General features: G+C 34.6%; 1 protein-coding gene across 5 annotated transcripts in view; it reads right to left on the bottom strand.

Annotated features, from left to right (window-relative positions):
* The window catches only part of LOC145668055 (uncharacterized), a 59,508-nt gene extending 43,922 nt beyond the window's left edge, over positions 1–15,586 (bottom strand). For 3 of the 5 annotated variants that reach the window (XM_081735543.1, XM_081735544.1, XM_081735542.1), the window contains exons 1-2: positions 15,311–15,583; positions 382–512 (exon numbers count right to left, since the gene is read on the bottom strand). The gene's annotated coding sequence lies outside the window, so the exon portion shown is untranslated. Of the gene's footprint in view, positions 1–381; positions 513–15,310 lie in introns of all 5 variants that reach the window. The other 2 variants (XM_081735546.1, XM_081735545.1) reach the window with 2 other exon arrangements.
* Between the last annotated feature and the right edge of the window lie 621 nt (positions 15,587–16,207).

Below are 16,207 nucleotides of genomic sequence, written 5' to 3'. Positions count from 1 at the left end.
TAATTTCTTCAGAGACGATTCATTCTCAAACTTCCTTTGATAATGCTTCTTGCTTCGTATTTCATAACGCACTTTCTTCTTTGGAAATCTTTGCCACTGCGGCCTCTTTGAATCTGTACTCTTCTCAGTAATTAGAGGTCTGCGCGGATATAAAACATCGCATCCGCAGCATCTCTATCCGCACCCGCTTCCGAATCCGAAGATAATGAGATAGCAAATATATACAACTTACATATTCTATAATACATGTAGTTTTCTGAATCAAACGAAACAATATATTATATCAGTTTCCTCGTGATCAAATACCAACTACGATAAATAAAATGCAATATAAACCGTGCAGATACAAATTAGAAATTAATGAACGATTTATGTACTTACCCAAGATCTTCAAATGCAGATATCGGACCAAAATAATGCCACGTAGGTAATATCCTCACAATCGACTAATTTTAGAGCACGTCACTAAGTTTTTAAACTTCTTCATTACTCATAAAAAAGGGGCATTTGTTCTAGAAACAAAGGCGAAATAAAAACAATCGTTATTAAGAAATAAAAATTAATCACAGGAACGCAAATACATCCACATATCCCGAACTGACACTAGCACCAGTAATTGCACTAAATTTAAAAAATAAGTGACGAAACTAACAACGCAATACAATGCATGCTTTCACGACCAAGCTCATTCGTGGCTAAGCGGTTAGTGTACGCGCCTTTGGCGTGGGAGACCCGGGTTCAATTCCCGGCGGGAGCTCATGTGGTGCGGATTCCACATTGATCAGTAGGTCCACATCTCATATAGCCTCGCTGTTGAACAGGACGTTAAACTCAAAATCAACTCAAGCTTTCACGACCACGCTTTTACTGAAACTAGAAGTGAAAATAACTTCGAATACAAATAGGAGGTCTATACTGTTAATTTTGGAAGAGGCAATAGAGGAAGTTTAGAATTTACTGCTTTTCTTTGCAGCCCCCACTCATTGTTGGACACATTTAGGGTAGGAGAAACAACGCATTGGTTCTTTCTTTCTTTACTAGAGGCCCTGAACATACATACATATACACATACACACAAGAAGAGAGAGAGAGAGAGAAACAATTGCTGTTATAAACCTCCAATCCCTCGGAATGTTCATTGAGGTCCGTGGCACCTCTCCGAAGAGAGAAATCTGTTGGGTCGCAAATGTGCATTCAGTATCTGCTGTACTTCAAAGGAAACAGTGAAGATGATTTTTTTTTTTTTTTTTTTTTTTTTTTTTTTTTTTTTTTTTAAAGAGGGAGAAAGAAAGATGAGCGTATGATGTGATTTGTTTACTATTTCGGTGACCTATGCGCTTCTCCAGTTTGTCATAAAAGGCAAAGATAATTCTGCTGACCAGTTTTCAGTTTATGGAAGGGGGTGCGGTGTTTTAAATTAGGCTTTTGGTTCCTGACCTCTTAGGCTAGAAAAACTTTATTTGAAGATATTTCTTCCTCTTCAAGGCGAATGGTCTGAAAATTTTCAGCTTTATCAGAGGGGCTTTGGCGGCAATTATTTTTCTTTTTTACAGCAAATAGCGGTACTTGAGGAGTAGCGATGGGGCCTGTCGTTTCTTTCTGTGTAGGTCAGAGATGTCATTCACCTACAAAACGGCTGCTAAAAATATTGAAAACAGCAATAAAAAGGACAACTCTCTCATGTCATTTATTGTCCTTTTGCTGTCACTGAGTCACAAGCTTCAAACACACTTGTATTTTGATTTTAGTATTTTTCAACTGGTTTTAAAACCTTTAACTCAAAACGAACGTTTCTAGTGCTATTTCCACCATTATCAGAAAATTCACAGCATTTTTTTAGGTAGAAAACATGTAGGAAACATTATCCTCAACTTTATCCGCTATCCGCACAGAAAAGAGATATATATCCGCAAATACCCGTTTTGATGCGGATATCCGCATCCGCGCAGACCTCTATCAGTAATCTTTATACTTTCTCCAGGTGTTCTGCATAGCATCTATTCACTGCTTTGTAACAGGTATGTTTTCTACTTTTCCTCCATACATTCTAATGCTGTCCTTTACAGTCCTCAAGAGTCTTTATACAAGATGGGATCGATCACTTCCTAAAATGGGTCTGTTCTTTGAGAAACCATGTTCCATATCAGCACTATCATGAAATACTGAGAGGTAAGCTTTGACCACTTTAGACATCACTGGATATTTAATGGCAGTGTGCACCAACGAAATTCAACTGTTGAACGAGTGTCATAACCAAGTTCGCTGAAAATGACTGTTGCACCAACAACGTTCAAGGTTAAGTCTCGGTCAAATGGTGGATGAATTTGGTTTTAGCTTGAACGGCCGAATTTGGGGATTTAATCTTCGTTGATCCAAATCAATATATTTACATTCAATAATGTCTTTGTATTTTTCAACTAATGAAATTACAATACATTTCTCGTGTTCAGAAAACTTTTTTGCTCGTGGTTTCATTATTTTTTCCTAGATACAATGTATGACATGTCAATAAAATGAAATAAATGTTCTGAAGTTCGTTCTTGAAATACAAAAGCAAAATAATAATAATAATAATAATAATAATAATAATAATAATAATAATAATAATAATAATAAAATAAACGGTGTAGATTAGGAATACTGTTCTTTCTTAATTTTCAGGTAAAGTCTGTTAACTCGGAAAAAGAAATAAGGAGGATATGTAGGTAGAAAACCTGCGAGGCTGTAGCTTTACAATAAAGAACCCACTTAAAAATAAAGTACTGTGCATTTCTTTTCTTTTTTCTTTTTACAAAATCAGCTCATAGCATTTCCGACAATGTATTTTTTAAACAATTTTTCACTAAAGGTTAATCTTAGGAGGGCATAAAAGTTATGTCTATAAATACAGTATTTTCTTGTCAAAATTCCATGCAAACAGCGTAAAACTTATTATCCAGTTATTCCTAGAGTGTTATCAAGCAATTGAGTACAATTGTATAAGACACATAGAAACTTGCTACATATAATGAAAGCCACATGTTTCGAAACCAGGCACCAAACTTTGCAAGCTGCTTATTACAAGCTATTTTTGAACCTCTTACGGTTTACGCCAAGGTGAAGCTGGTGGACTATAGTCGAGGTTGATATTTTCCACACTGGTCTTTCCTTATGTATACACCACCATCGCTAATGTGCCTGCTTTCGCGGACAAAATCACGAGCGATCCCTCAAATTGTGCCCTGCTCCGAATCGGGATACAAAAAATACAAACTTTGGTTGTGTTGGCCATTTAGCACCGATTCGTGCGTGGTTTTTGCACTTATTGTATTTATAACATATAAGTTTGCAAGCATATTATAAATGTGTGCGTAGCTGGTGGACAGGTAAGAAACTTAAAATGCAGAAGTCGTTAGATCATATGTAGAAAGAATAAATGGTAGCGCTCCTCGGCTTTACCTATATTAATTGGGAATTGTAGGCAAACGCCAACAGGGAAAAAGATGTAAAAGATATTAGAATAACACCTGCACGATGAAATATGTATAACTGTTGAATCAGTGTTCCCCATCAGTAGATTCCAGAAGTTCTTTCGTTATTTTTTATTTTCTAGTGGTGGTGAATTTCAATATACTAAGGATGAAATGTATTAGTAACGAAAATACTAGGAATATACATTGAGCATGACAGGATATATGGTCCCGAGGGAATGTCATGCTTCTCGCGGAGAAGTTCCCCCCGGCCAATTCCTGAAATCACCATTGGTCCACATAGATCCACATTATATTTGCTCTTTGTTATAAGTTTAGTGTAATCTTTATGGTGCAGTTTTACTATACGGATCCACAGATTGTAAAATATACGGGAAAAATGGATACGTCTTTAATGTGTCCATTTTATGTCGAGAACAACGTGTGGTTTTACTATACGTATCCATAGTATAAGTAGTAGTAGGGACGAGTCAGAAGCCCCGCAGGGGTTAGTTGGACTCTGTTCTCGACATAAAATGGGAAAATTAAAGACCTGCTCATATTTCTCTATACATTTTGCAATCTGTGTATCCGTATAGTAAAACTGCACCGAGAACAGAACCCAAAAAACCCCTGCGGGACCTCTAACCCTTTCCTACTTCAACTAGTGCTACTACTTATACTATGGATCCGTATAGTAAAACTACAGGCTACAATCTAATGTAAAATCTACTACCAATATTGCAACACCAAGTATTAATCGCTAATTTTATTTCAGGTAGAATTTATTAGTCCATTCTTTGATGATGTATTCAGTCAAGATGCACACAATGTCGAAGGTCGAAAACCTCGGCACGCGATATGATTTCTTCATTTGTTACTTTGTTAAACAAAGGTTAGAGACAAAAGACGACAACCAATTAGAGTTGATTTCACAAATTGACCGAAGTTTACTTAAACTTCGACTTTCAATGGTGCAACAAAAGTCCGGGAACCACGTTTAATCTTGAAAGTTTAATTTTGAACGCGTTTAAGTGAACGCTCGTTTAAACTTCGTTGGTGCAGACGGCTATAATTGTTCCATACGAATTTTTTCTATCACATACTCTTGCCCAGTATTGATCCACGGACAAGTATCTGACATCAACACACTCAGGATTTTCCGTAAACCAAGAATCTTCGATAATTGGATCCACAGAATAGTTTCCACTCGTCCATGAAAACACTGATGTTTTTATGATTTGCAAATACAATGCTTCATTTTTTTTATTATTATTTATTTATTTATTTTATTTTTTGCCAAATTCCGTGCAAATAATATCATTCCTCAATAGTGGATGTAGACACTGCAGGTACTTCAACAATTGTTTCGATATTGGTAATTTCTTAAGCAGTTTTGAAACCACACAAATGTAGAATCGCCTCACATATTCCATGAATTCCCTCTTTTGTAGCTCTGAGCAGTTAGCTATTACAGTTTGCGCTTTCACTCCAACTTTAGATTGCCACAGATAGTTCTTGAAGTCAATTGCAGATAAATCAGTACCCTCCTTCTGCCCCAACACACCGCTTCACAAACCTCAATAGCATCATTCTGACTAGCTCTGAGCCGTAAATGAATTAGCGGATCTTTGCGTTGAAAGGAAAGTACCGAAAAAATATCAAAAAATAATTGGTGTACAAATGATGAAATGCAGTTTTTAGCTTCAAACAACTTGTCTTTCAGAAATTGTTTAATCCTTCTGTAGCGATTATTTTCATGACATGCTTTATCTTGTGCTGGCAGATACTCCAGAAAGTACTTACGCAGCCCTGGAAGTTGTTCCGTAATGCGTTTGCACTAGAGATACAAGGGCTCGCAAAAAAACGGCTTTCTTGGAAAAAAAAAAACTCGTTTTTTTCTGCTTCGCTTTTTTGCTTGGGAAATTTTGGGCTTTTTTCAAAATTTTGCTTTAAATTGATAAAGCAGACTTTGTTTCGCTTCTCTACAGCACAAGAACTCATTTGATTAGTGGTTGATGTGAAAATAATATAAAACCTTAAAATAAACCATGAATTTCAAAAAAAAAAAAAAAAAAAAAAAAAAAAAAAATTAACCCTTAACATATTTACATTATGAATTCCAAAGGATTAACCAATATATATATATATACAATTTTTTAACTTCTTATACACAAAAATAAGTACTTTTTTTAAAAAGAAGATAAACAAATAACTAGCAAAATTGTATGTAGTATTTTTACTTCAAAATATCACACACCATCTTTTTGAAACAAAAAATAAAACATGAGAGAAATACATTTATATGATAATCTTAAAAGCTGCACATCAAGAGCTTGGTTTCGGGTGGTTCTGTACATTCTAGAAATTTTTAAGTTTTAACTTTCATATACATTATATGAATATTCGAACAAATTTTTCATTCATTGATCACATACGTAATAATGTTACCACCTATCAGGTGCTTGGAATCTGCAAAATCGGTAAAATTCCGAATTGTATAATCCACTGACTGTTCCTTAAGCTTGTTCAGAATCGGGAAAGTACCAAATTTTCTGTAAATGGATCATATGCGTAATAGACTGTTCACCTGATCGTGCGGTTTCCTAGATTATAACCACCATCACGGTTTACCCAGCCCTGAAGGTTTCTGAATTCTTAACGACAGGAATTTAACATATCATTACGAAACTTTTTCTTTTTCTTTTTTAATAAACAGAGAAAAACTATGGAATACATTTAAGAAGAGTGGAAAGAATCAATCACTGTTTCAATTCACAAGAAAGGCGACAAAGTTGAATGTAATAATTATTGAGGCATTTCTCTTAAGAAGACTGATTCAATACGCAGATGAAATTATTGGAGATTATCAGTGTGGATTTAGGGAAATCGATCAACTATCGACCAGATATTTACTATTCTATAAATACTCGAAAAGAAATGGGAATATATTACCCAGTACATCAGCTGTTTATTTAAAAAGGCTTACGACTCGCATAGGAGGGAAGCTTTGTACGACGTTCTTACAGAATTCGGAATACCGAAAAAACTAGTTAGATTACTTAAAATGTGTTTAAATGAATCCCAAAGTAAAGTCCGAGCAGAAAAATTCTTGTCTATGAGCTTCCACGTCGAGAATGGCCTGAAACAAGGAGATGGGTTATCGCCATTATTGTTCAGCTTTGTTCCGGAGTACGCTATAAGGAAAATTATAGATAGCAACCAGGCCCTAGAGCTGAATTATATCACCAGGTTACGGCGTATGCTGATGATGTAAATTTAACAGAGGATGATAGGAGAACAATAGAAAGAAATGCAGAGTCCTTATTATACGCTTGCAGCGACATTGGTTTAGAAGTAAACGCAGAGAAAACTAAATACATGGACGTTCACCGGGATCGTAATATGGCAAATTATGGATGCGTTAAAATATCTAATAATACTTTCGACAAAGTGGATACTTTCAAATGTCTGGGATCAATATCACCAGATTAAAATCATATCCACTAAGAAATTAAATGTCAACTGAAATAAGGAAATTCGTGTTATTATTCAGTTCGAAATATTTTGTCGTCGCGAATTCTGTCGATGAATTTAAAACTTGAAATATATAAAACAATAATCATGCCTGTTGTGTTTTATGGTTGTGAAACATGGTCGCTTGAGGGAAGAACGCAGACTGAAAGTATTTGAAAATAAAATCCTGAGACGAATTTTCGGACCCAAGAGGAACAGGAATGAGGGAAACTTCATAACGCAGAACTGCATAAATTTATACGGTTTACCAAACATCTTTACGGTCTTCAAATCTAGGAGGCTCAGGTGGGCAGGTCATACAGCCAGAATGGAAGAAAGTAGGAACGCTTTCAAAGCTTTAACTGGAAATCAAATCGGAAAACGTCCATTAGGAAGACAGACGCAAATGGGAAAACAATATTAAAATGGATATCGCAGAAATAGGAATACAAAGTAAGAACTGAATCCAGTTGGCGTTAGTGGATAGCTTTTGTGAACGCGGCATTGAACCTTCGGATTCCATAGGCCATAGAGAGAGAGAGAGAGAGAGAATATATTTAAGCTAAGCACAACTGCACAACCACCATGAGTGAATGGTGAGCTTTTGCGCTTCTATCGGGAAGTCCGGGATTCAACCCCGCATTCGACCATTTTGACAAAAGTTTTACTTAATTGTAACTGTGAATGTAGAGATAATGCGTGTACTGTGAGTTCTGGCCGACTTCCTTTCTTATAGTTTTTAAATCGTTGTTATTACTAATTACCAGAAGTGACGGATTTGCGAAGGGAGTTAGGGTGGGGATGTTTTACGGGTGAAGCTTATACCCGGAATTACAGAATTTCTAAAACAAACGAAATATTTGTTATGCCTTTACTCAAACTTTAAGCTCTTCTCAAATAAAAATTAGGCATTTTTAGAAAAACTAACAATAATAAAAAAAAAAAACCCTCCCAAAATACTTTTCTAAAACCGCCACTGATTATCAGTATAAAATGGTCTTCAAGGTTGTGTCCGGAAGGTTACTGCTGAATATACAAACAAAACGAAATATTAACTTAGTTATGGTTGTACTCAAACTCCCAAATAAAAATTAGGAAATTAAAAAAAAAAAAAATAAATAAAATAAAATATAAAAAAATAAAAAAATAAGCAGAGAAACACCTCTCAAAATACTTTTCTGAATCCCCTAGTGATTATTTGTATAAAATGGTATTCAAGTTTGTATCCGGAAGATTATTGCTAAATCATTGCACAGCTAGAGTATAACAAGAATATGGAAGTACGCTTTGAAAGATATACTGACAGACGTACGCTCTGACGGATATACTGAAAAACGTAAGTTTAACTTATGTGCTAGAAGCTAGAGTAGGCCTACTAATCTCTAGGAAATGAAACACGGACGACTAAAAAGAAATGACGTAGAGAAGAAAAAAAATGTCGATAACTCAGAAGTTAAAATAAAGTTAAATATCTTCTACAGTTGCCCTCAAATACTACGTACTTTATGTTTAATTCATAAAAGATGTGTTTCATCCATCATGATGGTGAATTCCAGGGCGAAATATAGCATTTAGGTCATGAAATCTTATTTAACTTTAGAGTATACTATAAGAAAGCTATTTAAGTAGAAAAATCATGAAAATGAAAAGAAAAAAAAAAGCCAAAATTTCCAAAATTCTCGTTTTTTCCCCAAATAAGCCGGATTTTTTGCATCTCTAGTTTGCACACAGAGGACAAAGTTAACCATCGGCTTCGAACATGACGCAGACAGCAGTGGCCTTCTAAATCCAATACTGACTGGACAAGGCTCGGTAACTGTATATTGTTTGGTGTAATCATCTTTAGACAACAAGCACAAAAGAACGAAATACAGAAGTGTCTCCATTTACAACGATAACGTTGTTATGTTGTTGTATATAGTATTGGCAATCTGTGCCAGCTTATAAAAAGGCGATCAGAGGCGAATTAGTGGAACAGTATTATGTGAAAAGAAAAGAAAGATACATAGAGATATCAAGAGATTATTCTTTTGTAATCGTAAATTAGAAAAAAAAAAAAAAAGAGTTGTTGCTATGGATACATAATAAATAGGTGTGTGTAAAGATAGACATCTTGTTATGTACGCTTCTCATGAGTAGATATTAAAATCAGTTAAGATAGAGACAAAATGTATACGAGTTATCTTATTTATGAAGTTTATTCTTCTAAAATTGGTGCCTTATGCCCGGAAAATAAGTTTGTCGTTTTGAAGTACAGTAAAAACGGCCAACATTATAAGTGACCTTAGTGTGACCACTCTAAGAAGCGGAAAAGTGATACGCCGAAATATTATCATGAGTGTCACGGATAGAAATACAACTGGAGAACGGAGTACTCATCTAGAGATTAATCCCAACGTAAATCTTACTGACATTTTAAAAGATATAGCTCAACAAATTAGGAATCTTCACGAAAGAGAAGCTCGAAAAAGTGAAGAAATCGCACAACAAAATAGGAATCTTGACGAAAAAGAAGCTCGAAAAAGTGAAGAAATAGCACAACAAATTAGGAATCTTGACGAAAAAGAAGCTCGAAAAAATGAAGAAATAGCACAACAAATTAGAAATCTTGAGAACAAAATATTTTAATCCAAAATTGCATAGGAGTATTACGGAATTTTGTAGTATCTACATATAATGAGTTGAGATCACTAAATCCAAATCATCCGGAATCTCGTATTATAGCTTCCATTAGAATCTTATTGCCATTCCGATTACAACAACTGTTAATGTCGGCACAATGCATCAACTTTAACCATTTAACTATGCTTATTCAAAGTTATGAAAGTCAGTCAGCAATACAGAATAATAGAATACAAGATAGAGGTTAGGGTAATTCTGGACGTAATCAGCCACAATATGCTTCTGTTCGTAATGTAAATGTACAACCTGAAAATAATTCCAATGTGCCTAGTTTTAATAAAAGAATGAATACTTATAATCGTACCGGTAATCAAACACAACCGAATCACAGAAATGGTGTTAGGAATTTTAGAAACAGCAACAGAAATTTCAATAGGAATAATAAATTATCGCCGATTTTCACAAAATCAATTTGCAGATGGCAGTAATTCTGTAAGTAGGAATCAAAATATGGTATCATCCTATGAAAGACAAGAATGTACACAAGATTATGCTATACAATGTAGCTTAATTGAACCCTTCGAACGTATAACTTGAACTATCAAAAAGGCGTCCGATGGATTTGTATTAAATTGACCTTTGCTTACGTCTATGGTTAATATATTCTTCAGTCGATTTATTATTAAAATGTACGTTGAAAGCATATGTAATTATGAAATATCTTGTTAAATATGTAAAAAGCAAATCATTTACGGAATATTGACGAAGTTAATTTATGGCAGTCAACTAAAAATGTTATTGAATTTGTTCCTTATAGTTTTGTTGCAATTTCCTTTTATAGTATTAACTGAGGAAATGTTAGTTTGTGTTTCATGCTAGGAAATTATCTAAAAGCTTTATTGTAAGACGCTACTCTTGTTTTCGTGTTTTTATTCTACTCGAATTTCATGCGAATATTATAAATATATAAGAATAAAAGATCATAATTTTAATGTAAACGCATCAAGGTAATGACAGATATATAAAACAGATGCAACTTATGGAAAGAATATGAATAATGAATATCGAATCTCTTAATTTTTCATATGTTTATATGTTCTAATGCTTTCTGATCCTACTAATATTTAATATTTTAAAGATCTTTATTTCTGATTAATGTTGTTTGAACATGAAGGAAACTATTAGTTAGATTTAAATTTTGAATAGGCCCATTGATGATAATTGTAAATCGACATATTAATAAATATAAAAAATGTAATGTTATAATATATTATATATTTGAAGAGTAAAATATTTGTATTAAAAATAATATTGAGTATATACGAGGGCTATTCAGAAGGTAGGTGTTTCATGAACTTTAACCCAGGGTTCTTTCCTTCATAGTGAAACTATTACAGAAGTCCCGTTCGGACGACATTCTACAACGATAACGTTGTTATGTTGTTGTATATAGTATTGGCAATCTGTGCCAACTTATAAAAAGGCGATCAGTATTATGTGAAAAGAAAAGAAAGATACATAGAGACATCAAGAGATTATTCTTTTGTAATCGTAAATTAGAAAAAAAAAATAGTTGTTGCTATGGATACATAATAAATAGGTGTGTGTAGAGATAGACATCTTGTTAGGTACGCTTGTTAGGAGTGGATATTAAAATCAGTTAAGATAGTGACAAAACGTATATGAGTTATATTATTTATGAAGTTTATTCTTCTACATTCAGCCACTCTACTGTGAAAACAAAGGGCCCTCCAACCACTCACACCTTATTTTCTTGTTATTTTCACAAGTAGAACTAGCAATGCCACAAAAATATAGGTGGTTTCGTTAAAATATAGGAAATATAGGAGTTTATAGGAAAAGATGCAAATATATAGGAAAAATAGGAAATATAGGAGCATTGGAAAGCCTGAATAATGTTTACTATTGGTAAAATACATCAAAATCCCGTACTTTTTGGGGAGGGAGGTCATAGAAATTCCACGAGAGGCATTTATTGAGATCAGAAGTATCTTTTGTATCTATTTATGTATAAATCAGTCAGAGCCAAAGTAGAATCACATAATTACTATCTTTATTCACTTTTCTTACTGATATGCAAATTAAGTCGTCGTATTTCTTTAACTTGGACCAATAAAAGTCGTAGTGAATTAACTTGGACCAAATTAGTTCTGTACTCTGCAGTATTTTGAAATTGTCCATATGTAATTCTGTATAATGGTTTCACTTGCGCAACTGCTTATCTTTTTGTCCTTCCTTTGTGTCTTGACAATTATATTAAGAAGTATGAAAGGACTAGTACAACGTGTTTTTATCGCAAGTTCTTCGTGAGTGAGCCGGAAGACATACCGTATTTGTGGTCAATTAGTCCCGGTTTCGAGTTCAAATGGTGAACAATTTCTCTTTGATGTAAGTCGAGAAGCAAATTATTTAAACCAAAAGAGTTGAGTTGAGTTGATTTTAGTTTAGCCTCCCTTTCAGCAGCGAGGCTATATGAGACGTGGACCTACTGATTAACGTGGAATCCGAACTACATGAGCTCCCGCCGGGAATCGAACCCGGGTCTCCCACGCCAAAGGCGCGTACGCTAACCGCTTAGCCACGAGGGAGCTCTTTAAACCAAAACAAAAACCTGGATCAAACCAAAAAGAAAAAAAAACAGGTTTTTTGGTTTTTTCAATAAAAACCATGGGTTTTGACAACCCTGTTATGAACAACTATTTTACTGAAATCGGAAATAAAAATGTAACGGGTAGTAACTTCGCAATAAAATCTACTGAAGATAGGATACAAAAAACAATCTTCATTCAGCTAGTAATGCCAAACGAAGAGTCTTAAATAATTTCAAAACAAAAAGAAATGGTCTGTAGGTTTTGATGACATTCCAATGGTAATACTGAAGAAAAGTTTCGCTCATATAGAGGAACCGCTGACATATCTTATAAATCTTTCCTTTTCATCAGGGCAGTTCCCTCAAAAATTAAATGAAATGAAAAATGAAATCTGTGAGTTTTACGTCCCACGGTTATGCCGGTTAGGCTAAAGGAGACGGTGATGATGAGAGATGAATGAAATGGTGGAATGAAGAAAGTGGGAGGAAACGGGAGAACCCCGAGAAAACCCACGCACGCGGTGTTTGTCCACCACAAAGTTCACTTGACGGGAGCAGGGTTTGAACCCGAGACCCCAAGCACCAGAGGTGAACGCTCTACCACTGAGCCACCGCGGCCCCCTCAAAAATTAAAGTTAGCAGGAATTAAACCAATTTATAAAAAAGATGATAGGCATAAGTTAGAAAACTACAGACCTCTAACCTTACTTTCGCCTTTCGCAAAAATCATTAAATCAACCATGCAAAAACGTATAAGATTCCTAGGAAAATATAATATAATAGGCATTGCTCAAAATGGTTTCCAACGCAAAAAGTCAACTGAAAGGACAATATTCAATTATCTCGATTATATCCGTGACGCATTAGACGCCAGGAAAAGATGTACTGGCATTTTTCTAGACTTCAACAATATCGGTGTAAGAGGTGTCGTAAACAAATGGTTCCAAAGCTATTCAGAAGGTAGAAAGCAAGCTGTAATAATCGATCACACTGATCAGCGGGGTGCAAGTTTCAAATATACCTCTGACATTGAACCAATTAAATGCGGGATGCCAGAAGGCTCGATTCTAGGGTCTACTCTCTTTGTAATTTTCATCAATGATCTTCCAGCTTACATAAAAAGAGCCAAACCAACAATGTTTGCTGATTATACAAGTCTAGCCATTACTGAATATACCGAGAGTAAAATGCAAGTTAGTATCAAACAAACAATAGAAGAATTAAACTCATGGCTTGAAAATAACAAATTAAAATTAAATACTGATAAAACTACAATAATAAACTTACATCACTCTCGAAATACAAATGTAAATTATCCAATCATATCTATTAAAAATAAATGTATAGATAACGTTAAAGCAACGAAATTTCTAGGACTCTGGGTAAGTGATACACTAACGTGGAATAGGCAAGTATCTACACTCGGAAAGAAACTGTAAGGTGCACTCTACCTTGAAAAGGGTGAAAGCTTCACTTAACTTATCAACATTAAAAGTAATTTATCATAGTCAGTTTGACAGTCTACTTACGTATGGAACAGTACACTGGAGAAACGCAGCAGTAAGTAAGACAATTTTTAAAATTCAAGAAAGAGTACTGAGAACGACGAAAGGTACAAAATCAAGAGTATCATTCAAGAAAATATTTCGAGAGCTTAAAATTCTCCCCTATCCTTTATTTATATACTGCGAACGGCAATCTTTATAAGAAAATACCTCAAACCGTCTTTTAAAATGCAACAGTGATATCCACACATACAATACTAAAAACAAAAGTGATCTTTCAATTCCCATTCATAATACAGCACTTTAGCAAAAAGGTCCAAAATATACAGACTAACCCATCAACATAAGGAACTCAAAATCTGATCACTATTTTAAACAAAGACTAACAAAATACCTACAAGAACACTGCTTTTATACTTCTCAGAATTTTATGAACATATTGAAGCTAGAAACTTGTATGAATCAATGGGAAGGATTTATTTTATTATTACATGAGTAGCTATCCTTATTTGTATATTATTATAATCAAATATCTTCAATACATGTGTGCTAAATACTAAACGAAGATGGCATAATGTATACAAAAACAGATTCTTGGACTACAAATAAAATCAGGTAGATGAATGGATAGTGTGTGGTATATCTATGTATTAATATGTATCACGTACTAAGACTAATATGATGTATACGAAACTATTGTAGTAGTTTGTTATTTAGAGCTCAATATGATTTGACATGTTCTATACAGCATATACGAATGTACAATACTCTGGTCTCTAGAACGCAAAATAAATAAATAATGAAGGACAACAGATCATGAAGATAATAAATAAAAAAAGAAAGAGCACGCTTGGCAATCTTATTCGGCACTCCGACTGGATTACCGTGCTGATAGAGGAAAAGGTAGAAGGAAAACCAAGAAAGGGAAGACCTAGGATATAATATCTAAACGCAGTTAGAAAGAAGAGACTTTACCAAAGTGTAAAATGACTCTCCCAAGAATTTTTTTTTAAGTTTCCATGTTGCCCACCAACCCTTGGTTGAGGTGGGCAAGAGTTTCATGTGTACTCACCATCCCTAACGCGCCTCTTCCGTACGGACGCACACTGTATCTGCTCCTGCCTTGACTCAGCTACATATCATTCGTACTTTTGTGTCCATCTAGGACAAATTCCAAAGTTTTTTTTTTTTTTTTTCGTGTTTTCTGCTGTATTTACATTCCGCCCTCGTTAAGTCAATCTGCAGTCATTAATGCAACCCCTCTCCTAACACTTCCTAATACCGAAAGGCTGCATTTGCTGCTAAGAATTTATATTTCATGAATATAATTATGCCCTCATAAAATGGAATACCACGCCACTCTTGTGCTGAGTGGGCACACCCTTCTAAACAAACGTTGTATTGATGCGCTTTTCAAGTGAAACTCTCAGACTAATACTATACCTCCCATAAGAAGTAACTGATAAAGTAGTAAGAGCTGACTTCCCGATGAAAACTATACAAATCATGAATTAATGTATGGACTCATAACACAAAAGCCCATCAACCTTGCATCTGTGAATAGTTAATTCCTATATACTATCTTAATCCACCTAAAAGCTAATTACCTTTCATATTAAATCTTCCCTGATGATACGTTGTGTCTATCTCAACATTGTGTTTAAGCCCTCTTCAAGTGAAACTCTCAGACGAATACAATACCTCCCACAAGACGTAACTGATAAGGCAGCAACAGCTGACTTCCTGCTGAAGAAAACTAATACAAATCATTATTTAATGTATGGGCTTATAAAACAAGAGCCCTTGCATCCAGGGTTGCCAGCCGTCCCGATTCTCTCGGGACAGTCCTGATTTCTGACATTTGTCCTGCGTCCCGACTAGTAATGGGAAGCGGGAATTATCCCGGTGGAAAGGAATTTTAAAAATGGGAATATTCCCGGGTTTTTTCCCCTGGCCTACAAATTCCCGGGAAGGAATTTATTTCCATTTCTTTACTTTATCTTCCATGACTAATTACTTTATTTTAATATATTATGATTTACTTCTAGGTTTTAAAGAATATAAGGTTAAAAAATTTAAAATTCTTTGTCTACTTTATATAACTAATAATATGATTTTTTAAGTTCCGTTTCATTTGCACTAAAAAGTAGGGTAATTGTTTAGTATTGGGGGCCAAAACTAGCAAAAAATTGGATGATTTACGAAAGAAATGAGTTGATAATGGTGTTCAAATAGTCAAGAAAGTATCGAACGCATTTTTTTTAAGGGCAGTAGGGAATTTGTACAAACCGTAAAGGTAAGTGGAAGTGATTTATGTGAGAAAAGGAAGTGAATTATTGGTAACGAAGATAGAAAACAACTTGCCCTGCGGGGCTCTAACCCGCCTTCACTTGCTTACCCTCGTTCGGCAATGCTGTCTGAATTTAATGTTGGTAACGTAATTTAACGTATGAAATCATAAAACAACCGCATGGAAATAGAATATCGAAAAAAAAAAGTGAAAA

Source organism: Thermobia domestica, chromosome 13 (assembly GCF_964235325.1).
Source record: "Thermobia domestica chromosome 13, izTheDome1.hap1.1, whole genome shotgun sequence".
NCBI classification, from domain to species: domain Eukaryota; kingdom Metazoa; phylum Arthropoda; class Insecta; order Zygentoma; family Lepismatidae; genus Thermobia; species Thermobia domestica.
The sequence above is the reverse complement of the archived record's forward strand: the minus strand, read 5'-3'. Positions and strand labels throughout refer to the sequence as shown.